Below are 23,011 nucleotides of genomic sequence, written 5' to 3'. Positions count from 1 at the left end.
GCTGACCTGCTGAGATGCTGCCTGTTCTCCCATCTTGCATAGACCAGAGGTTCAGGGTTTAGGTGGTGAAGTAAGTAGCAAAGGCCTCACGTTAGAGCAGGGCTACTCACATCTGTGCTGGTCTGGGAATAAGGTAAGTTGAGAGCAAGTGTTGAGAAACTTTTATAGCAACATGGTAGCATAATTTTATACTTGTTGGATCTAAGAACAAAAGAAGTTGGGCTTACATTTGCATGTCTTTTACTTTAAACTCTTTTTTAGTAATTTATTTTTATTTTACAAAACTTGAAGTTCATAATGGATTGGGAAAAAAATGAACTGGCTCTTCACTACAGATCTTTTGAGAAGCATTAAGCTAGTTTCTTGGCCTCTGAAGGGCAGTTCTGGGCACAAAGACATGGTAGATGAGCTATGGAGACGTGGACAATGCCAGGGAGGAGGGGAGCAAGGAGTCACCCTTTGTCTCTAGTACCTTCTCCTTGACCAGAATACGTGCATCCTTGGGGAAGCATTGCACCAAGAATAACTGCACTGGAGACAAAATTGGAGGGGACTGCAATCAGAGGAGCGGCAGGGAAAACTGGTTATCACCTGGAACTCCAGCCTTAGGGGACTGTCCTTCACAATGGACCTTAGGGGCAGATGGAGGAAGTAGCTGAGAAATAAGGATTTGAGGGGAACCATAGCTCACACCTCACTAGTCTGGAATGAGCTGAAATTGGGAGTCCATCTTAAGAGAAATTGCTACATTTAAATGCTTATATAACCTGGAGAAGGAGGAAGGAGGCTGGCAATCTCTGCCCTGTAATGCAGGCAAATACACTGACATAGTTCTCTGGAGTCATTGAATAGAGGAATCATCTCTGTAGAAGACAAGAGAGGGAACAGCACACTGGACAGAAAAGTTTCAATCAAAAGAGGTGGGCTCAGAAAAGGGCTGAGTATAAAATGGCCTCATTATCTATCTTAAAATGGGGAGATGCAAGTCACTGAGAGGCATCAAGAAGGACCTGTACTTGAAGTCTTCACCATCATATTTCAGGGCTGTCTCTGCTGGGCCCTGCTCTGTTTCTGTCGTGAATCATGGTGGGAGGTGATATTCAGGTTCCCAGGGGATGCGAGACTACTGCCCTGCTTGTCCTTGAAGCAGTCAGCTGGCAACCCCCTCGTGCTCCCATATCCTGGAGAGGTGGTGGGACAGAGAAGACAGCTTCCTCTTTGTTGCCTCTTCCGTGACTCAGTCTGCCCTCGTCCCTATTGCTGACGATGATGTACTCCTTGACTGAGAGGAGAGAATCAGGTTGGGTGGGTTCCGGCTCTTTAATATGAGAAAAGCTTTTGTGTCTTAGCTTTGGAAAAGAAAGGAAACACCCAGCCCTCTTGTTTTTTTGTTAAATTAGAGGGTGCTTTCTGCCTTGTAAATTCTCCTGAAATATATGTTGGCTTCGACTTGGTGATGATGCAGGCATGTCTGAGTGTGCCTGCTATGTGGCAATGCATTCCTTCTAGTCCCAAGTGTTGGGGTGCAGGGAAAGCTGACATTCGACCTCGGATCTCATGTTGGTTGGCGCCACACCAGGAGGAGGGGCTTGCAGCATGGTGGGCTACTGGAAAGCAGAAGCAGGGTTGAAAACTTGGCGACCTTTCCTCTTGTGCCAAATGCAAGTTAGTGACAATGCAGTCATAGTTACTTACTTTGAGGGATGTTTTGCAATGTCTGTGCCCAATTGCAGGTTTTAAAGGGAATGACCAAGGAGGGAAGGCATAACATGAAGGCTGTTACCAGATAATGCGATAGTAACTTACAAAGCCAAGCTGGTACCGACTGGGGATGAAGTGACTGACTCCCTTGATCAGGGAGACCAGGCTGTGGTTCTAAGTCTTTACCTCTCCCAGTTTCCTGCCCTGAAATATTCAGGGACAGCCTGAAATAAAATTCAACCCACAGCCACTGGCTCCCAAAATTTATCATCTGTTTGGCTAACAAGACTGGTCCAGTATGAAACAATGTTAGTAAGCATTGGACTGTGGCAAAGATTACCGCTAATACAGGTGTTTCAAGACAGAGGGATGGGTGTGAGTCTGAGGACTCAGGAAAGGCTCCTGGAAAAGTGGGGCTTGGACTGGCACTGAGTCCTTCCTTCCTTTGGAATGGGGTTTGAGTTCTGGACTTAAGGTTGGGGGAATATGTAAGCTCTCTGGACCACAAGATGGGGAAGATAGCAGCTACATCCCACGCTTTAAATCCTAGCTGAATATGTGCTTAGTAATGTTCCCTCCCTTCCTTCATTTCCATGGCTGCGTGGAGTTCCTTCTGGGATGAATTCCTGGGAATGGCTCACCAATTTGGATGCAGAGCTTAGATGTGCAAGGTTGTGATCTCCCTGTGGGCAGAGTAGCAGGAGTCAGGAGCAGCTTTTCCTCACTATGTCCCAGTTCCCCCGCTGTGCTAAGTATGTCTCTCTTCAGCTGGGAACTCAGGCAGAGCTTGTACCAAGAGAGATACTTTGCCCAAGTACTCACTTGGCTAAAAATACCAGAGTTCTCAATATTCGTGTTATGATTCATATTAATCAAGTTCTTGAGCAGTACAGCTTCCTTCCTAGCCTGTCCTGATTTAGAAACATTTCCCCATTCTACTATACACAAAATAGGAAGTTCGAAAATCCTAGCTCTGCACCAGATTGCAGTTCATTCTGGAAAAAGAGGCCTAGGAATATAATGCCTTTAAAATTTGTTTAATCAATAAGAAATTGGTCATAGAGAGAGAGGAAGTATAGCATGATGGAGAAGAGCCCAGGCTCTGCACTTGCTTCCTAGCTCTGCCACTTGACTAGCTATGTGAGTTTGGGTACATTATTTAACCTCTTGGTGCCTCCGTTTACCCATCTGTTAAATGGGAAAATAATTGTGCACATCTCTTAGGGTTGCCACGATAAGTAAATGAGTTGAGATTTATGTAAAGCACTTAGAGCAGTAAGTGGTTAGCATAAGTAATAAACATGTGTTGGCCATAATGGGGAGAAGGAAGGTTTCAGGCCTTGAGGGATGCTGCGCCCTAAAGAAGAGGGCACCAAAAGAGCCAGCACTCATGGGGCCCAGTGACAATGGGAGGGCTAGAAAAGAATAGGAGATAGGAACCCAAACGCCAAATCCTAATGCGATGACCCGGGTTCTATGAGTGGCATTGAAATTGCCATCAGAGAGCCCATTAGAATTTGACAATCTCTGTTCTGGATTCTGGAATTCTTGGATACAGTCTCTCTGCCAGCCTGGCCCAAGACTTGTTTTGGTGAGGATGACGTACTAACACAGGACTGAGTCAATTACAGGTCCTTTGCTCTGTCTCCTGGACCTCTGGGTGCCACTGTATGGACATGTCCAGCTTGGCTGGCAGCTGGCATCTTAAGGGTTCAGGTTGTTATCAGATGGACACTCACTAAACAGAGTCCCTCCCGATCTGGTGGTGTGTGCAGCAGCGCACGTAGGCCCACATACCTCATATCTCTGCCTGGGCAATTACGTCCCAGCCACCCTGCCCCATTCCAAGGCAGCCGGAGCCAGCTGGGACGCAGCGCCTGGGGAGGGAGCCAGGTGTTTTTCCCCTTTCATCCTTTTTGATTCCATAGGCATTTTCTTCTAAGCTTGGGCTCTAACTGCCTTGTCCAACATGGAAAAACAAATCCAAAAGGCAGGAACTGAGCTGGGTCTGCTCATGGTGCTTCATTTTGCTGTTCTGAAGTGAAGCCAAAAGTCACAGCCTCTCTCCTCCAGGACAGAAAACCTAGAAGCAGCTTGTCCTTTCCCCAGCTGCTGCCTGCCCAGGGAGGGTACTGCATATATCTACATGTGAGTGGTTCACTGTCTGGTCTAATGTGCAGGTCTCTAAGTACTAGTGTGGGTTTCAGAATCCAAGTGTATAAAGTACATGTCTGGGCATGGTCTTTTAGCCAGGCTGCAGGCTTTGCAACCCACCCAGCTGGTCCCCAAAGCTGGCCTCTTGCATCATAAGTGATCCCACGCAGTCCTGATGACATATGGTTTATGACAATTCACCCTGGTTTGAGAAATCTCCCTGCTAATGTTCTTTTATCTTGGCAGAGAGAACCATGTTTCAATACTAACAATTGGTGCCATTTATTGAACACATGCTATGCCCCTGGCAGCTTGCTCAGCTTAGGTGCTTTATATAGTGATTTCCCGAGGTCTTCCTGCCAGCACTCCAACAGGGATAGTGTGATCAGTTCTACCTTACACACGAGGACCCTGGGACATGGTGATGTTAGGTAACTTGCTCAAGGCCACCCAGGTAGGAGGTGGTAACACCAGTATTTGAACCAGGCAGTCTGGTCCGGAGCGTGTTCTTACCCACCATAGTGCCCACCGCTGTGGAAGCTCTCTGCTTACACATCTCCAGGGATTAAATCAATGCCTGAGATTAATCATCCTCATTGTTCTCATTAGTTTTATCAGCCAGTGGGGCACAGAAGCCTCTACCTGGTTGATACTTTGGGTTAATTTGCTATATCCTTGATGTTAGGGATAATAATGAAAAAAATTATTTCCTTATTGATTTCTACTACTTTGATTCAACAAATATTTAGTGAGCATTTACTTTGTGCCCGACATTATATTAGACCTGGCAAAGAGGGCTATTACGGTGTACTTGCTTTCAAAGAACCACACTCCAGAAAGGTAAATAATCTTCTTAAATTTCCCAGGCCATCTGAGATGGGTGCTGCCTTCCACTTTAGTCTCATTGCTTTGCATCCCCTGCCTTTGTGTCCTTTTGTTTGTTGAGCTTCCTACCACCTCAGAGCCTTTGCACCTTCTATCAGCCTGAACTACTCCATACCTTTGCTGCGTTAACTCCTCCTCATCCTTCAGGTCTCATCTGAAACTGCTCTTCTTTCAGGGATTCTCTCACAGTCCTGTAGATTACGTCGGGATTCCCCTCTTACATCTTATCGTAGCTCCCTCTGCCTTAAATTTTTGTAATTATTTGATTTATTCACCAGCTCCTTAAGGGCTTTAATAATGCTTTTGATGTTAACCATAGTACTCCTAGCACACAATAGGTGCTCACTAAATACTCCGAAGGGAGCAAAGATTATAAACAATTTCTTGGAGCAAAAACTGTAATGTGTTAGTCCCCAGTTCTCCAAGAATCAGACATCAACACAGGACTAAATGCGCCAGGATTTTATTAGGGCGAAACCATTTGAAAAAAAAATGGGGTGAGGGAAGAAGCTGGGAGGGTCTTCAGACTGTGATGCAAGTCTGATCCTAGAGTGAAGAAAGGAAGACAGGAAGGTGGGGAGGACCATCATATACATTCTGGTGCACTCTGGGGAAAGTTCCTGGAGGCCAGCCAAAGTTGAAAGGCAGAGGAGTGCCCGTCTCCCAGGAACAGCCACTTCTGGAAGCCCCGCCCCCTTCCCCGATTGGCTGGGGGCGCAGTGGGAGGCGTGGTCCAGCAGTGGGGCGTGGCGTTCAGGGCCCCTGCAGCGCTGCCCAAGAAGCTTCCTGCTCCCGGAGGGGCAAGCCTGGGGGGCTTGTTCTCCTGGCGGCCAGGTAGTAGTTCAGAGGCAAGACATGTAGTTGATAGAGAGGACATAGATGACTGAAGGTATGGCTTTCGCAAGAGGGTGGGAAATCTTGATTTTGAGGCTCAGCAAGTATTTATTGGACGCACGCTATTCTTTGACACTGAGGAAGACACAATAGGATTGGCTCTAAGTGGGCTTTCCTCAAAAAGATTTATGCTAGTTAAGAGACAAAGTAAACTCAAACGCATGCTCCTGAACCTCAGCTTTCTCGCTTCTAAAATGAAGATAACTGCGTCTACCCGGTGTGACGTGGGACAGGTAGATCCAGTGGCTTCCATGAATAGGGTAGGTGTTCAACAGATAAGATTCGAATGAATTTAAATAATAACGATTCATTGTCTGCCTCAGATTTTCAGCTTTTCTGGTCGCTTCAACAGGGCTGATAGTTTTCTAAGTTTTCGAAGAAACTTTTGGCTTGGGAAACTTTGCTTTCCGTGTAATTACTCTCATCAACAGTCCCCTGAGGCTTTTTCTTGAAAAATATTCCAAGTAGAAGAACCGTGGTTTAAATATGTGATCAGCACCAAGGGAAGATTTAGTGTCGAGTTACTACATTGAAGGAAATCTCCGGGAAGATACTCCCTCGTGTGTGCTTGGCCCAGTGAGCTCACTTCGGGGGATGGTTCCTTAACTCTTAACCCCAAGGCAGTGTTCAGTTTGTTCTCTGTTATAGTACAGTCGTTGGGACATTGCTTAATCAGGTTCTTCCCGTAGGTGAAGGCTGTGGATCCCTGGGGGAACTGGAGATGTAGGGTGGGATGGACCTCCTCCCTTTCCCTCACTGCCAAAGTAAAGGAGTGGTCTGCGTTCGTCTTTCCCCACCCCCAACAGCCTTCTTATACATTCCTCTTTCAGTACATTTCCCTCCTTCAGCGCTGCCCCCAAATTAATCTTATCTTGGTTTCACTTGTTGAACTGGCCTGTTCTTTCTAGGAATTGGTTTTAATTCACAACTATTTCCAGAACAACTAAGTAGTAGATACAGATACTGTGCCTCAGTATCCTCCTACATACGATGAGGGGAATAGACTGGCTAAGGAGTTAGATATGTATATGAAATGTGGACTACTTTAAAAAAAAGTATCACGGGAATAGAGAAGAAACAGGTTTTCTGGGTGAGGAGGCAGCATTTGATCCAGGACTCACTGTTAATTGTTGAGAAAGGGGTGAAGGAGACTCCGTTCTGATGAAGTAGCATGAGCAACAGCAAGGTGTGTTTGCCGGGCTCCAGGAAGACCAGGTAATTTGTAAGGCTGGAAGATAGGGAAGGATCCAAAGACCGATGAGAAGAAAAAAGTGGGATGGGGAGTAAGCTATGGCAGTCCTTGAAAAGCTTATTCAGAAACATCATAGGTCAAGGAGAGCCACTGATGGTTTAGAAGCAGGGGAAAAAGTTGAACTATTTAGAAAAAAAATGTCTAGGTGAAAGACAAAACCAAGGCAGAGTAATACAATAATTTTGGTGACGGAGAATCATTTCCGTAGCAATGAAAATGAGAGGGCATATCTGAGAGATAGAATGATGTGGGATTAGAGAAGAGGGCTTTGAAGGTTTCAAGCCCAAGGTTTCAAGCCCATGTATACTGGGGTCAGGGGTGGGGGAGGCTGCCACTGAGAAGGGGAACTGAGGAGGAGGTATCTGCTAGGTTGGGAATGGGGGTCTTCACAGTAGATCATGTTGCATTGGAGGGGCTGACAGGATGTGTCTCTGGATATGATACTGGAAATTTAGCTCTGGAGCTCAAGAATGGGGTCAGAGCTGAAGATGAAGGCTTGGGAGATGTCATCACGGGGGTAGTAGTTGGAATGGCAAATTGTTTCACTTCCTCAATCACCTAAAGAAAGGCATGGGTTTCCAGTTGCATTGGTGAGGGCAGGTGGAGGGATGTTTTCTGGTGCCTGGATGGCTAGTCCTGATCCCCCCCAAACAGTCCTTGGATCTTTGAGATTCCAAGAAAGGAGTACATTAGTCTTATCTTCCTTCACTTAGCACAGCTTCGCCTCTTCTCCCTCAGTTGTCCACTTCTAATTCTGCAAACAACAGCTGGAGAGGGTGAGTGAGGGCCAACTTAGCAGCTGTGTGTTGGGAATCAAGAAGGCATCCAGGATGAAGATACTGTCTGGCTACAGCTGCTGCCAAGATGAGTGTGTGTGTGGGTGTGTAAGAGAGAGAGAGAGTGGGGAGGGAAGGAAAGAGAGAGGGATAGGAGAGAGAGAGATATGGGGGGTACTCATAGCAGGGAGTGGGTAAAAATTGCTGGCCAACTTTCTTTTAAGGGTGGTAAATTAAATATTCTTAAAAAGTTTTAATTCTGTACCAAGGATGATTTCATTTCGTGTTTATTCCAAATCCTGGTGATGAGAAAATTAGAAATTAACCTTTCTGGATCCTCCAGTTGCTGGTGACCAGGCTTTGCACACATACCCCAGCCACCTTGGCAGCAGAGTATGCTCAAACACTCTGGGGTTGGCTGGAAGCTGCTTCCAGGCTGGTGCCTCAAGGAGAAGCACAGGGATCTAGAAATACGCGAGAAGATGAAAAGTTCAAGAAAAGGCTGTTGTTCCCAATCCCAGTTGAAGAGAGGCCTCTTTCTGGAAAGTGATTAGGGATTTGGGTGTGTGGTTTTGCTCAAGCCAAACATGAGTTTTGAGCTGGGTAATCTGTTTCTAATCATAATTTGGATTACCCCTCACACTAACCAAATGTTTGGTTGTCTGAAGAGGCCCATCTTCAGGCCCCAGAGAGGCACGACAAACCACTGAAGAGCCAGTGTACTCCGGGCTGGTAGGCTCATTCTGAGACGGGCAGGCAACAACCCCTTTGTGCTGGGAAAGGGCTGGAAGTTACTGTTCACAGCTTCTGGGCTTCTTCAGCCCGGAGCTGTCCCCTGTGGTCACTGTTGATATATTCCTTTCAGGGCCCAGCTGGAAATGGTCGGGCGCTGCCCCTAAGGCCAGGCTGAGCCCCCTGGGGTTTGTCAGGCATGGAGATGGGGCTCCTAGGAGGAAGCCACAGTGATTATTGAGACATCAGCATTTCCAGGATTTCTCCCAGGTCTTATTCTGACAGGTAGGAGAGAAACCAAAGAGGCAGCACAAGCTAAGTAAAAGCGAGTTAAAACTTAGCCTCTTAGGTCGTCTATATTCCTTAAGACAGTTACTCTGAGTTTGCAGTTCACTCTCGAGGGCCAAGCAAATTTCATTGATTTTGAAAGTAGCCAACTTTTAAGAACTATTTCACCCAATTTGGAAATTCACAGTTCTTTATGAAGGGAGTACTGCACTTCAGAACTACAAAAATGGGCTGGGAGATGAGACAAGGCTGGTTTTGCTAAGTCAGGGTATGGGTGGCTTAGAGAAGATGAATGAATAAAAGGCGGCAGGCAATTTTACAGCTGAAAATGGATTCCGTTTCATTCATGATGTGCAGGAAAACTTTATGTCATTATTAACACTTATGGTATACAGATGACATGGGCCCCGCCCCTGCTGTGAGCACAGGACAGGATGTGATGAATTCCACTGCTCTGTCACCATTAAAAAATCTCTTTCCCCTTTTCTCCTCCTCCTCTCTCCCTGTGTGTGCGTGTGCGTGCGTGTGCGTGTGTGTGTGTGTGTGTGTGTGTGTGTGGTTTCAAAAGAAATGTTGGTAGTAGTTTAGAGGACAAGACATATAATTGTTGTGTTTCTCTTTTCAGGTCTTAGGAGGAAATATCTAAGAAGAGGTGATTCATTACTGTCTGAAAAACGCTTTGAGATCCTCTGAAGGAAGGTAATTAGAAGTATGAGACATGGTTCCTGGATGTGTGATTACATGTGATTATATGTTAAGAGTGGTGCTAGACTACTTCAAATGCATTCCTCTCCTGTATCACCAAACAGGCAAGTGTGTGCTGGGAGGGGAGGAGAGAAAGGCTAGAAATAAGAGGAGCTATTGGAACAAAGACTAATATTTCCTCTGAAGCAGGAGGAAGACAGCCGGGGCCCCGGGGTATTTGCAGAAGATGCACTGAGAGTGGGACCAGGGCCTCCTGTGTTCCCCAGGGGAGTTTGCCTCCCCACCCCCCTACAGTCCCAACTCTGTTGACTTTTAGGGTGGTCTCTTTGTTCAGGTTTTACCAGAGGAGTAAATGACTGCTCTATCATCACAGGGGAAACCACCTTCCGTTTTCCAAGAGAACTGGAGGCTTGTTTTCGGGTCATTGTTCTGTGGGTATTAATCATGGAGCATTAAAATCTTTATTATTCTTTACACTTATGGAGCTGGTTTTCTTAGAAAGCCCCACATTCTTTTTCCCGACCAAGTCTTATTTTGAGAGGAGCGTGCTCTAATATAATATCCGGTATGTAGCTAGAGTGAGGCCGCCGCTCAGACTGTCAGCAGTCTTTGACCTCAGGGGTCCAGAAGCAGTCGTGTATGTTGGTTAGATCTCAGATCTGGAGCCGGCTTGAATTCTGGATCTGTTGCTCCTACTCGCAGGACTTGAGGCGAGTTATCCAACCCCTCAGAGTCATAGTTTCTTCATTTGTGAAATTGGATCGGAATGGTATCTACATGTTTGAGTTATTGCGAACATTTGAAGAGGAATTGTGTCTCATACTTGTAATAGGGTCTTGTAGGTTGGAAGCGCCAAATATGTGTTTGCTACTGCTGCTGCTACTACCCTATGGGAAACTATAGGCTCATTTAGAGCAAATTATTATGACTATGATTGCCATCATTATTAAAGTACTTCTAAAGAAACTAAGGTTGATTTAAAGCTAAATGGTCGAGTAGCTAAAATTATGTTTGGCACTCTTCTACTCCTATTCTTAGTCTCTCCTTTTTATTCTTCCAAATTTGTGACACATGACCATGGCTTGAGGTTTTTGTGATGTGTTAAACATATCCGCCATGAACGTAAGCGACTTAAGGTACAGATACCTACAAGGATGGATTCACACTTTTAAGGACACTGAACATTTGATGTTTTTCTGAAAGTCAAATTAATAAACCCCATAGACCTCTAGAACTTTGAAGCTGAGACCACCTAGCTCAAACCCAGAGCAGGCAAGTGATTCACCCTTGGAGACAGGTGTAGCTGGCTAATGGGAGAATGAGATTAGTCTTGGGTTGAGTTAGACAAGTAAGAACTATGATCATGTGAAACAGGGTATGACGCCTTGTAAAGCTGCTTCTACGGAGCTACACTGTAGCAATATGCCATTCGTCTCCGAAAAAGGATGCTGTAAGATTGCCTACGAAACGGTATTCTATGCACTAAAGGAGCTGAAGCGGAGGATGTCAACCTGATCCTCTTTACGCAGACACCTGAGTGGCTGTAGCTTTCAGTTCTAAGTACCGAGAATAGCTGGCACTTCTGGAACAACTGTGTTTTCATTTGATGAACGTCATGAACTTTTTATGTGATCCGTGATCATGGGATTAATGCTTTTTGCATCGGCTACTAGAATGCTCAAGGCCAAATTTACATGCTGCCTCTGTGACTAAAAGCCAATAGTCCCTACAAATTACAGATGTTCGCTACAGCTGAAAACGTCACAGCCACTTTTCCAGAGCTGTGTTCTACTGAACACTAGTATCCTATGATGCAATGGACATTTCTTGCGGGGGGAGAGGAGGGAGGAGTTTTGGGGTCCTTGACACTGCATCCTGTACCTCCTTCTTGGATAGTCTTGATGTTTATATGGGTATCTTAAATGTTCTGAGGAGTCTGATCATTTAAAATCAAAATAAACAACAAAAAAAAACCCTTTTAAACTTTCTTTAGCACTGTCCTTGTAAAACTTGTTTGACCACAGAATCTCATAAAAATATTATCTCAAACGTCTAGTTTTAGATGAAATCTGTTTTGGGAAATACTACCTTTCAGTAACAAGTAATCAAATCCTGTTTATTGGAGTTATGCCAGTACAAAGATTGGTTCTCAACAGTGTGAAACGTGATTCTTCCCAGTTCTGTGTAGCAGGGAGAGAGTCCAGGTGTGGACGTTAGACCAGTCAACTGACGAGGTCCCTTTGAGCTCGAACGTTTGGTGATTCCTGATTTAAGAAATGAAGAAAGGTTTTTCAAGAGTATCTGCTCATAGAATTACGAATTTAAGTTTACTAACATGAAGGCTAAAGTTAGAAATTAAAACATTGTATAACATTTCTGGCATTCTTTGTTTATATCTAATCTAAAAGGTGGCTTTAAAAATCATGTTTTTAGGGGCGCCTGGGTGGCACAGTGGTTAAGCGTCTGCCTTTGGCTCATGGCGTGATCTCGGCGTTGTGGGATCGAGCCCCATGTCAGGCTCCTCCACTGGGAGCCTGCTTCTTCCTCTCTCACTTCCCCTGCTTGTGTTCCCTCTCTCGCTGGCTGTCTGTATCTCTGTCAAAAAAATAAAATAAAAAAAAAATAAAAATCATGTTTTTAAAAACAACTCCCCCCCCCCGCAGGAATGTAAAACAAAGATAAAAATTTCCTTTGAAAAGCATCAAAGTTAAAAGTTATAAAATTTTCATCTGAACTCCTGTTCGGTCATAGACTTTACCCCTCCCCCTTCCTGCTTTGATAAAGGCTTACATAATGGGGGTGATGCAACTTCATGGTGTATCTTGAGGGGGTTGTGCAGCTAGGTTTCTTCCTCAAGCACACGGCGCACGTAGAGCCTGCAATGTTCATTTCACAGGCACCTTTGCCTTTGAGATCCCTTCCCCTCCACTCTCCATTAAAACTCAACAAACAAAAAACAACAGCAAGGACCGCAAACCCCAGCCACAGGTGGATTACTTGGGTGGGAGCCTGGGACTTGCCTCAGACAACACACTCAGCCTCTGGAGTTGCTCCATTCCTCTGACCAGTGAGCTAGACCCAAGGGGAAATTTCGCAAGGCAAAATCACCTTCAACGAGAAGGGACAGGCTCTCCTGCTCAGGTCCTTGGTTGACATCCAGTTCCTTCAGCGGCCTACCTGACGTGTCACCATACCTCCAGCGGCTTTCATTGCCTTTCCCTTTGTGCATGACTGTGGAAGGTGTGCAGTTTTGTTATTTCTCTGGCCCACTTGTCTCTCTGATTGTATTTCTGTGTTTTTGTCTGTGTTCAGCTGTGCCTGCTATGTGTCAGGTATGATGTCACAAAAATGCGTACGCCCCGTCCTTGCCCTTGAGGAGATCACAGTGTGGATGAGCAGGTGGGCACTGCAAACCATTTCTATTCAGTGTGACAGAGACTCCACAGAGCCACGTATGATGACCAGGGAGGCAGTAATGGAGGTGGCATTTGAGTCAAGTCCTAGAGAATGTGTTGAACACTGATTTTTCCATTAATAGAATTACTTTTTCTGCTTAATGGCAACCAGCCTGCTAGATGGGGAGGTATAAACTAATAACTTGTTTTGGATTAAATCAGGAGACTAACTGACAGAACCTATTAGCTAAAGGTTAGACTCTTATTTCAAGCAGTTCAGTGAATGTGCAGGCCTTAATCATTTCAGTTATTGGAGGACGAGACCATCTAGAAAGTGGACTCTCTAGAACTTACTCTCAAGTTTCCCTGATGTAAAAATATTCTAGGGATAGACTTTGATTTTGGAAATTCCTAGAATTAGCTTTGCTTTATGTTCAATAATGCCTAGTTTCCCAATCTCATGGCAGACAGAAAATAAACGGCATGTTTAAATTGCTGTGTAGACGAAAATACGGTTCATTACTGAGGAACTGGTTTTAATTTAAATTTCTAAAGAAATTTTACAAAGTGACAGAACATGTGGGGTAAACTGGCTCCTTGAGTTTGCTGTTTCTCAGCTGACACCGAACGGTGATTAGCAGACCTAGTACTGGGCAGAATTCTGTGGATTTTTTTTCATGTTCCTTTTATGAGACAAAACCATGGGTATCAACCATGTGACATAATATCCATCACTTCTCTGGCTGTATGAAGAGTTATCTAATTTGATGTTAATAGAAAATCTTGCTCTTTGGCAAATAATCTTTTTCTTTAGAAATGCTCTTTTAGCATGTCAGGTCTTCCCTTTCCACCTTCCCAAAATTCAATTTAATAATGATTTTTGGCTATTTATGTTTATTATATCCAGACCCGACAGTATTTTCATCTTCTGTTATGTTAGGGTTGAGAGGGTGTCCATCCTGCTGGTTTTCCAGACCCCCAAACTTAAACAGGACCCTTCACCACCAAAACCACGGAGCTGACATGGCATTTGAAAGCAGCACTTATGTTCCACTTTCTGGTTTGAAACTCGGGATCTTCTATTTCCAGACGTGAGAGCTTTGCTCCCCACTATCTGTCATCCTACATTCCCTCATGGTATTTCAGTGTGTATGTGTGACTCCTACCAGCCCACAAACTCATTAAGAACAAGGAATGTGTCTTATTTGTCTTTGTATTCCATAGTTCACCATGTAAAGGAGGTGCTTAAGAATATTTGTTAAATATATATGTTTATCCTAAAAGTTCATAAATTAGACAGACATAGCTTGTTTCCCTGTGCAAGATGTGAAAAAAAGAAAGTAGCACGTATACAAGTCTCAGAACTTTACTTCTCATAGTAATTTTTTTTTTTTAAAGGGCAGATCAAGCAATGTCCTCATACATTAAACGTGAATTCCTCCCCAGTGTGATCCAAGAATCCTGATGTACTTTGTGCTCAGATGGGACATTCTACTTTAGGACCTTGCATTTGTGGATCAGATACTCTCTCAAGAAAGGTGATATCTGGTTGCTCCTGGGTGGCTCAGTTGGTTAAGTGTCTGCCTTTGACTTAGGTCATGAACCTAGGGTTCTGGGTTCAAGCCCTGCGTAGGGCTCAGTGGGGAGCCTGCTTCTCCTTCTCCTGCTCCCATTGCTTGTGGCTCTCTCTCTCTCTCTGTCAAATGAATAAATAAAATCTTAACAACAACAACAATAAAAGGTGATATCTGGACTGAAAGTGTAGGATCTTGCCGTCTGTGGAAGGCCAAGACAAAGTTGCTTCAGTATTTCTTGTCTAAAATCCCAATAACACAGTTTCTGGCTACTGGGCACCCACTCTGTGTCAGGCATTCATAGGCATGTGAGTTCATTTAATCCTTACAAGGATTTTAAGGCCTAGAGGGTGAAAGTCTTTCCCCAGGTCACATAAATAAACATACCTAAAACTAAACCCAAGAACAAGCCTCCCTGAAAGTTGGCATTCTCCTAGCTCTCTCTCCAGCGAGGAATCCTCCCTCTGTGTCCAACTTCCGAGTTGTGCTCATGTAATGTCCACCCATCCGTGGACACCCTGCATGGCTTCCATTCCGGCCCCAGCCACCGTCTGCCCTCCATGGGCAGCTCAGTAGCCACCTCGGTCATCTACCTTGTCCTTCTCAAATCTATCCCCCACACCAAAGTTTCAGTGGTCTTCTCAGAACTCATGTATGACCATGTGATTTTCTTGATTAAAAATCCTCCACTGATTTTTCTATTCTCTTTTAGGGTAAAGACCAAAGTCCTTAACCAGGTGCACCATGCCCTGCCTGGTTTGGCTCCAGATGACCACTCCAGTCTCTTCTCATTTTCTGGGCTTCATTCTTCCAGCTGTTCCCTCAGCCTAGATGGTTCTTCCTTGCCCTTTCATAGTCTAGGCTGTTGCCCACTCCCCTGACAGAGCTCAGCTCAGTAGTGTCTTCCTCAAGGGACTTATATGTACTTAATGGCATGTGCGTCTCTTTCCTCATTTTAAATTTATTTGTACTTGATTAATTCTTTTATTACTCTCTGGCTCTCCCATGAGCCTGTAGGCTGCATGAGGGCAGGGTATGCCTGTTTTCATTCATTAGACCCTAGCCCAGAACCTGAAGCTAGTGAATAGTCGGGAAGTATTTGTTGCATAAATTAACACAGGAACAGCTGGCAAGTAACACAACGGATCTGAACTCAGAAGTTCAGCACCCCATGTCTTTGGTGTGTGGCCAGGCCCCCAAATGGCCATTCTCATCAAAGGACCACAGGCGTGGAGACAGAGGAAGGTGGAAGTTGGGAGTTGGGCTCATGCCTCCCTCTGGGCCCGGGAGGGGCTGTCCATGAAGCTTGTGGTCCTTGAACACTCACCCTGCCCCGGCATTACTCCAGGCGCTTTGCGTAGATTCTGGCAATTAATGTCTCTCAACAGGCCTTCAGGAGGTTAAGTAACTTGCCTAAAGTCACCCAGAAATTAGGTGTGGAGCCCGGGTTCAAGCCTGAGCCATTTGGCTCTCGACCCACATTTGCCATCTATTTGCTCTCTGTCCTTGGCTTTCTTTGTTCCATGTTTCCCCAACTACGAGACCCTCTCTGACTGTGGTTTCTTTTTCTTTAAAATCTGCACCCATTTCTTCTCTAATTTATCATTTCTCTTCTCTTCCCTCGCCTCTTTCTTGCCTCTGTCTTCCCTCCCTTTCTCCCTCATAATTCCATTAGCGATGAGAACCATGATGTTATTTACCTGGAATTTATATTTCAGGAAGCTTTTTCTCCCAGCAGCTGGGAGCTTCCTGCATACTTTGTAACTTTGTAGAACGAAATGCAGATAAGCATTATAAATCTCTAAGCTCGTGCGCTCCTACTTTTATGATTCGTTCAGATACAGTTTTAAAACCACCTCTGATTTTGTGCTTTGAATTTGGACTAGTAAAGGTAGTAAAAGCAATATAAAGAAAGGGAAATAAACTTCAAAACTGCCTTTTTTTTTTTCGTGTGAGAAGTCCACTATAAATTGTGAGATGCTTCTCAAATAAAATTAGATTCCGCTGCTGCCTGCTGCTTCCCTCCACATTTCACCTCTTCTCTGGAGATCGCCGGAGCCTCTCCTGGGACACGAGGTAATCTGAAGGAAGAATACAGTGTTCGGGCGCCACAAGTTCTACAGAGAGCTGGGGCACCCTGATTTGCATTTCTGGGTCAGCACGATTTCACTTTCATTTAACCCTTGTACTGACTCTTGTTTTTCAACACTTTGGCTCTTCCCACCCTCTGAGAGCAAGCAGTGTGCTCCACCCCAGACGGTCCCTGGCCCCCAGCAACCCAAAGGGGGCAGACCCCACCACACTCCCCTTTTCAAGGTTCCCAGCATCACTGAGGTCCTTTCAGTGAGGCGCTGACCAACGTTTGGGGTGTCTCTGAATGCAGATTTTATTCACATCTGAAAAGTTAGCTTTGTGTGTTAATAATGAAGAATGAAATGAACATTATAAGGTACGTATTCAGATGTGTCCATGGCTGCCACGGTTTTGCACTTCCCGTGTGGGTGTTAATCCTTGATGTCATGAGAAAAGCAACAGAGAAAGACGGATGTCCTATTATGTCTCTCTTTTGTATGAGTCATGCTGGGAATTCTGTGAAGACCCACAGTGTGTCAGAAAGGGGGACATGACATATATCTAAGGCTTTAGAATAAGGCTCTTTATGGGTGCCTGCCTGGGTCTCTCAGTCAGTTAAGCATCTGCCTTCAGCTCAGGTCATGATCCCAGGGTCCTGGGATCAAACCTCACATCAGGCTCCCTGCTCAGCAGAGAGCCTGCTTCTCCCTCTCCCTCTGCTGCTCCCCCTCTTCGTGCACTCTTTCTCTCTCTCTGTCAAATAAATAAATAATCTTAAAAAAAAAAAAAAGAATAAGGCTCTTTCTGCTCTCTTATTTACAGTGTAATTCCTGTTAAGTGGGAGCAAAGACCCCCAATGAGATTTAGTTACTGGGGCTGTGATAGGTATAGGTCATTATATGTTGTTCGTCTGCGATGAGGTCCTCTTGGCTAGAAGACCCTAGTGCAAAGGTAAAGGTGCGTCGTAAAAGGCACAGTGCTGCACAGCTGTGGGATGTGCACCCGGTGTTACAGTAACTGAGATAAAATATGAATGAAATGTTTGTCCCCAAAAGCTCTGCCTCAATCAGTAAGAATAACTTTATTGCCTTTTTCTTAGAAGTAATAACATAATTGTGTGATACGTGAATTATATCTGGACACAATTGTTTAGAAAAATGTAATAACAACACGAGTAATAAGATAGGTAAACAATGAGAATCAAATAAAAATCACCAGTGTTCCCCGTTCCCAGAGATAACCACCAGTGGCATGATTTATTTTGTTAGTTTTGGTGTGGCTACAAAACTGAAATAGTGCAGTAAGTCGTGTGGACATCTTTTTCGCTTAATGTGTTGTGAACATTAAATATTTTTCTGCTTCTGCATAGTGTTCTGTCCTATAAATGTTTTATAAAGAATTTCAACAATTCTCTGTTGTCGGATATCTAGGCTGTCTCCAAGTTTTCGACAATGTGTGGAGCTCTCTAATGAGTATCCTTATTAGTGGCTGTATTTGGAGCACATCTATGATGCTCTTTTTGATAAACTTCTAGGTATCTAGTTGCTAAATCCAAGAGTGCTCATTCTTTTAAGGTTTTGAAACACACACACTCACAAACACTCCTTCAGAAAGGCTGAATCAGTTTATACTAGCAGTCTATACCATTGTACTTATTTTTATACACATTCCCCAACAGTACACGTATTGTTTTCAGGTTTTTTTCCAATATGACAAGTGAAAAATGGTGTCTCGTGTGTGTAATTTCGACTCCTTAGATTCTTAATGTCCTTAAACATCCTTTCAAATGATTATTGGCTATTTACAAAGTATGTATGTCCTTCGAACATTTTTCTTATGTGTTGTATATCTTTCTGTCAATTTGTAAGGTTTTTAAAATCTAATAAGGCTATTCTTTGTCATCCTTTTGATTTGAGTTAAAAAAAAAAAAAAACCTCTCAAATGAAAGTGATGCAGATTTTTCCTTAGAAAGAAAAGCAGCGGAAATCGGTTACACAAGGTCTTCTGACTGCATTCACCTGGTGTGTGTATGGATTTGTGAACTTTGTGTAAACCTCAGTTGTTTTCTGGCAGATACTCCCGAATCAAGAGTCAGAAAACATCATCTTTACAAATAGTTGTGGTTTCATTTTGAGATAAATAATTGAAGTTAAATAAGGGAAAATTACAAATAGTTTTGAACATTAGCCAATCTTGTATTTATAGCATCCATTTCTAAAGACATTCAATTCCAAATATTTTTAAAGGAAAATTTATGTTTTCTTCTACTTCACCTGTTTCATGCGTGGGGTTGTTTTTCTATTTTAGCAGTAATCCAAATCAGGACAAACATAGGCCAGAACTCCAAGGCAGATGACAGGAACTCCTAAGATTGGATGGTCTGCTGAGCTGGGTACTTAAATAGAAGCTGATGTTGGATGAGACCACATCCTTCCTCCCCCCCTTCCCTTGCCCTGCCACCCTCTCCCTCTGTCTCTCTTTCTCTCTTTTTCTCCCTCTCTTTCTGTCCCCACCCCTTCTGTCTCTATGCCCCCCCCTTCTCTTTAATTGGCTACAGGACCTTGAGTGACTGTCCCCTTCGGTTTTAGGCAGAAGGAAATAATAGTGGCTCTACCTGCCTGAGGCCAGAGGCTGGGGGAGGTGGTTGAGCTGCCAGTGAGATCTCTTAAACATGCAAAGAATGATTTTTTTCCTGCTACTTAAAAATGTAACTGTGCTCAGGTGTGCACATGCTCAGATGCACGTGTGTATTAGTTTGCACACTTTCTTGCTCGCTCAGCTGTAAATTTTTTTTTCAGTTTGCCTTTCAGAATAATAAAATGTACTTGTAGTACCTAAAATCTCTAATAAGACTGCCATTTTTAAATGACTGGCAGTAACTCCTTTTATTAACTAATGGAGATACTGTTGGCTACATCTTAACCCAAAGAGGAGTTGCGTGAGGGTAATTAAATGGGTCCGTTAAGTTGCCCCTCATCTAGAAAAGGACTGCCATCTTTATTTATTTATTTTTTTAAAGATTTTATTTATTTATTCGACAGAGACAGAGACAGCCAGTGAGAGAGGGAACACAAGCAGGGGGAGTGGGAGAGGAAGAAGCAGGCTCATAGCAGAGGAGCCTGATGCGGGGCTCGATCCCAGAACGCCGGGATCATGCCTTGAGCCGAAGGCAGACGCTTAACCGCTATGCCACCCAGGCGCCCCAGGACTGCCATCTTTAAACAGAGCAACAGCATGGTTTGTTTCCAGACTGCGGGGTGGGAGTGAGGATAATACTTTTAGTGATGAAGTTGGCATTTCCCTTCTGCTGTACTTCAGACACAGGCCTCCTTCTCTGTACCAATCACAAATATAAAAACTCTGCTGATCCTTTGACCATCTGGATTTCCCATCATACCCCGTTTTCACACCTGGAGATTCAGAGCAGACCTTTGATTGATGTTTTTCAAAATTGTCTCATAAAATTAAAGGACAGATGAACAACATTTTCCCAAAATTGTAAATGATAGAATGAGCATTCGTAACTTTTGTTACTGCTTTTAGAATGGTTAATAATCCTTAGCTTCTGGATTTTTCAAAAGTGCATTTTTTTTCTAAGTAAAACATCGCATTCTCACTTGCTGCTTATGTTTAACGTGTCAGAGCTTAAGATTAAAGTGGTGGGTCATAGTAGTCCCAAGTTCAATATGAAGTTCAGTGAGTTCCATATTGTACTTTAATTAAAATATTTACATGTTCATGGTTTGCTTTCTTTTCGGGAGCCAGATACCACCTTCATTTGTCAGCTGGTAGGCTCTGCTGATTGAATAGCCATGTAAAATACCACTTTGACTCTGTTCTAGGGTATGGCATTATTCTGAATTATTGCTAAATTAGCCATTTCCACAGCCCTATCTGCCTTGGTACCAAGCTTTAGAAAAATGCCGTAGGCCCCAAATTTCCTTTTTTCTCCTTAGTCACTCCTCAAGCAGCAATTTGCCTATTTTTACCATTTCCTAATTTTTAAGAGGAGTGACAGACAAGGTATTAAGCTTTGGTTTCTCTCTAGATCCTATCAGTTTCCTCAAACACAGTAATCTCCTGTTAGCCCCTGGTGTGCTGCTGGGGATTACTGGGCCCCACTGGCCAGCTGCTGCCTCGCCCCTGCGGAGCTATTTGCTGGGGAACTAGGAACTAATTCCCCTAAGTGTTAAATACTTCGAGACCCTTTAGCGTGAACAACAGTGTAGAAACAGGACCTCTCATCCCTTTCCTGGCATCAGAAAAAAGGACCCGGGTGCTTTAATATCCCATTTTTTCCTTCCCTTTTTAGTTCAGATGAGGGAGCAGGTGCCAGTCTTGCGGCAGAATGAAGCTGACCCTGGCTAGGATTGTTTTGTCTGTTAACTCTGCCTCAGTGAGGGAAAGCCTTTTAAATCATGATTCATATATTTGAAAGGTCCAGGGCACAGGGAGACAATTAAATACAAGATTTGGACCATCCACTCTGAACTATGTAGCATTACTAATAAAGGTGATAAAAGAAACTTTCATCAAGTTCAGAATGTGGCGTTTGAAGCACACCGCTGCCTCATTGGTGGCTGTACTTCCTTCTTTCTTTGTAAAGCTTCGCAGTAAGTAGCCCCGTGTGAAACTGCAACTCGGTGTGGGGAAAGAGGACGGGTGGAGGAACGGTCACGTTATTAAGTTATTGCAAATGTAGTGACTGGTGATTTCACACGTACGCATTCCACATTACAGGAAGCTCACACATATAAGAAACCATGCCCTGTTGGCCCCTTACCGCCAGAGTTTCCATTGCCTACCTCTAAAATCTAATGCTTGCTTATTTTATCATGTCAGTTGCTTTTCTGTAGTGCAGAAGGAATGTGGTCATGTGAATTTCAAGGATAAGAAAGCAATCTATGTGTATCAAGCAAATCTAAAGGACAAAAGAAATTTATTCAGTCACTTACAGCATAGTATGTTCTTCCTTCACTTCACAATGCTTCCTTTGAGATGGCTTTTTTTTGTTCCTTTTTTTTTTTTGTTTTGTTTTGTTTTTAATGAAACCAAAATAATCTTGCCAGTAGGGTCATGGAAAATTTTACCAACTCTATTTGTTCATAGTTGCCCATCCCTTCTCATTTCTTTTCCTTCTTTATAGACAAAAACAAAACAAAAAAAAACTTATTTGGCTTATTTTTCCATTGTAAAAAGTAATTTCTAAATAAAAGTTTATAAAAATTTGAACAATATAAGGCATACAAATTAAAAAAAAACCATACTCTGTCCCCCAGGCCCCTTTCTTTCAACCACATTTACTTTTTTATCTGTTAGCAGAACCAGAGTTAGTTAGGATTTCTTTCTCTCTCTCTTCCTCTTTCTTTCTTTCTTTCTTTCTTTCTTTCTTTCTTTCTTTCTTTCTTTCTCTTTCTTTCTTTCTCTTTTTTTTTAAAGATTTATTTATTTATTTGAGAGAGAGAGAGAATCCTCAAGCAGACGCCCTGCTGAGTGTGGAGCCTGATGCAGGGCTCCATGCCTGGACCCTGAGATCATGACTTGAGCCAAAACCAAGAGTTGGACATTTAACTGACTGAGCCATCCAGGTGCTCCTCAGTTAAATTTTCTATAAATTCTTGTCAAGTATAGTAAAGACACATGGAGAACTGGATATCAACTCTTCTTTTTCAACACATGTGTTTCCAGAAGATGCACAGGGTTAAGGTGGGGAGAGACAGTTGAACTAGACCAAAGAGAGGTGGGAAGGAAGATGCAGCTCCTTTCTCCTCCCTCGGAGATTAGCTCCTTGAGGGTGGGGTTTCCTATTAACTCTCTTTACAAATTTATCAGTTTAGGAGAATGCCCACCAAGTAGTGGTGCTGAATGAATGAATAAGAATGAAAAGCAGGAGGGGCACCTGGGTGGTTCAATAGGTTTTAAATGCCCGACTTTTGATTTTGGCTCAGGTCATGACCGGGCCCTGCGAGGGCCCCTTGCTGAGCATGGAACCTGCTTAAGATTCTCTTTCTCCCTTTCCGCCTGCACTCCCCCCCCCCCCCCCCGGGCTTGCACGTTCTCTCTCCCTCCCTCTCTCTCTCTCTCTCTCTCTCTCTCTCTCTCTCTCACACACACACACACACACACACACACACACACACACACACACACAAAAGGAATGAAAAGCAGGAACTAACTGGCTAAGGTTAGGCAGAGTTCACTGAAATAATTTAGGCCTTTTCAGTCTATCAAAGGCTTCCTTGCTTGTATTTTCTATGTCTACCTTGGGTTTTTAATCTATAAGCAGCCAGCCTGTGCTACTTTGAGGTTTAGTACCACAGGTAGTTTCTGCTAAATTAAACTAATATTAAAGATAAAAAGCTGTTTGGAATAAATCTATGCTTGGAAGAGGAAACTTTGAACCATTTCTATCATTTATTCACTGGGGAATTTGTACTTCAAAGATCACTAAGATTCATAGGCCTGCTGCCTCCTTTTGGGAAAAAGAGGCCACAGGGAATTCTCTAGACTTAGTGCCCATCTCTCCCACCACCATGGCCACAACAGGAGTCAACATCTGACCAAAAGGATAGCCTGCGTTAG

General features: G+C 43.8%; 1 non-coding gene across 6 annotated transcripts in view; it reads left to right on the top strand.

Moving 5' to 3' along the window:
* LOC113266114 (uncharacterized) overlaps positions 1-23,011 on the top strand; it is a 151,694-nt gene that overhangs the window by 89,785 nt on the left and 38,898 nt on the right. For 4 of the 6 annotated variants that reach the window (XR_008957234.1, XR_008957236.1, XR_008957235.1 and 1 more), the window contains one exon: positions 9,308-9,381. This is a non-coding gene — a transcript (uncharacterized LOC113266114). Of the gene's footprint in view, positions 1-9,307; positions 9,382-10,761; positions 11,980-14,180; positions 17,205-23,011 lie in introns of those variants that run through there. The other 2 variants (XR_008957238.1, XR_008957237.1) reach the window with 2 other exon arrangements.

The sequence above is a fragment of the Ursus arctos genome, unplaced genomic scaffold (assembly GCF_023065955.2).
Source record: "Ursus arctos isolate Adak ecotype North America unplaced genomic scaffold, UrsArc2.0 scaffold_37, whole genome shotgun sequence".
In the NCBI taxonomy this organism is placed as follows: Eukaryota; Metazoa; Chordata; class Mammalia; order Carnivora; family Ursidae; genus Ursus; species Ursus arctos.
The sequence above is the reverse complement of the archived record's forward strand: the minus strand, read 5'-3'. Positions and strand labels throughout refer to the sequence as shown.